General features: G+C 44.0%; 1 protein-coding gene across 1 annotated transcript in view; it reads right to left on the bottom strand.

Annotated features, from left to right (window-relative positions):
- The window catches only part of GCNA (germ cell nuclear acidic peptidase), a 23,496-nt gene that overhangs the window by 12,005 nt on the left and 10,358 nt on the right, over positions 1 to 1,133 (bottom strand). The gene's annotated exons all lie outside the window — the stretch shown is intronic.

Here is a 1,133-nt window from a genome sequence, read left to right as displayed (position 1 = left end):
CGCTCTTTATTTTAGGAAATTATGGAGATAGTAGACAGTAGAATTGTTCTCTCACTCATCAGATAAATTAAAAATGGGTGACTCTATGTTGGTCACCAAAATTTTACTTCTTAAAATTAGTTCATAAGGGGCTGGCAAGTGGTACGGAGGTTAAGGTAGCTGGGTCCCATGCGATCGACTAGGTGACTCAAGTCCTAGACCCAGGACCTGAAAATCACACCAGGCACATGTATGCATGTGCCCCAAATCCCAAAAGAATGAAGAGGGGATTGCAGCGTGGCCACCTTGCCTGGGGATGATCTCTCACTTTCTTTCTCCATCTCTCCCTCCTTCCCTCCAGCATGTGCATGTACCCTATACCAAAAAAGAAAACCTAAAAAAAAAAAAAAAAAAAAAAAGCTCTCAGAAGAACTGATGTAAGAGTCAGGTCCTGAGGCCAGCACTCTGAGAGGCTTTAGGAACATTCAGAACATTGATGCCTACACTGAGTGTCTCCTCTTTTGGAAAGAAAGGCTGGCATGCCCAGCACCACACTCTCTCTGCAGTCTGGAACTCGGCTAAGTTTCTATGATTCCGGATGTAAGATATCCATGAGCTGGATCCCACATGGCTGTGTGGTTTGAGTCCTGGACCCGGCAACCTGAAAAACACAGCAGATGCATGTGCGTGTGTGCCCCAAATCTGGAAAGGAGATGGAGAAGGGACTGTGACATAGTTATTCTCCATAGGAGGAGGTGCTTTCTTGCTTTCCCTCCCTCTATCTCTGTCTCTCTCCAGCAAATGCACATCCCCTCTGGCAAATTAAAAAAAAAAAATCTAAACCACAGCATGGGCAAGATAGAGCCATCTATCTTAAAACTACAGTTTGAGGATAATACATTTTGGGTCTCATCTGTTATTTAAATTAATTGTGAAAGAACTTCAAATATGCAATAAGGCAAGAGAAAAGGAGTGAGGCTTCCTATAGTAAAAAGTCATCCTTCTGGGACAGCCAGGTAGCATGGTGGTTAAGGTGGCTGGATTCCACATGGCTGTTTATGCCTGTTTGAGTCCAGGACCCAGTGTCTTGAAAATACACCAGGCACATGTGTATGCATGCCTAAAATCCCAAGAGGAGAATGAAGAAGGGATTG

This window comes from Tupaia chinensis, unplaced genomic scaffold (assembly GCF_000334495.1).
Source record: "Tupaia chinensis unplaced genomic scaffold, TupChi_1.0 Scaffold000571_1, whole genome shotgun sequence".
NCBI classification, from domain to species: Eukaryota; Metazoa; Chordata; class Mammalia; order Scandentia; family Tupaiidae; genus Tupaia; species Tupaia belangeri.
Note: the sequence above shows the minus strand (reverse complement) of the source record. Positions and strands in the feature narration are given on the sequence as shown.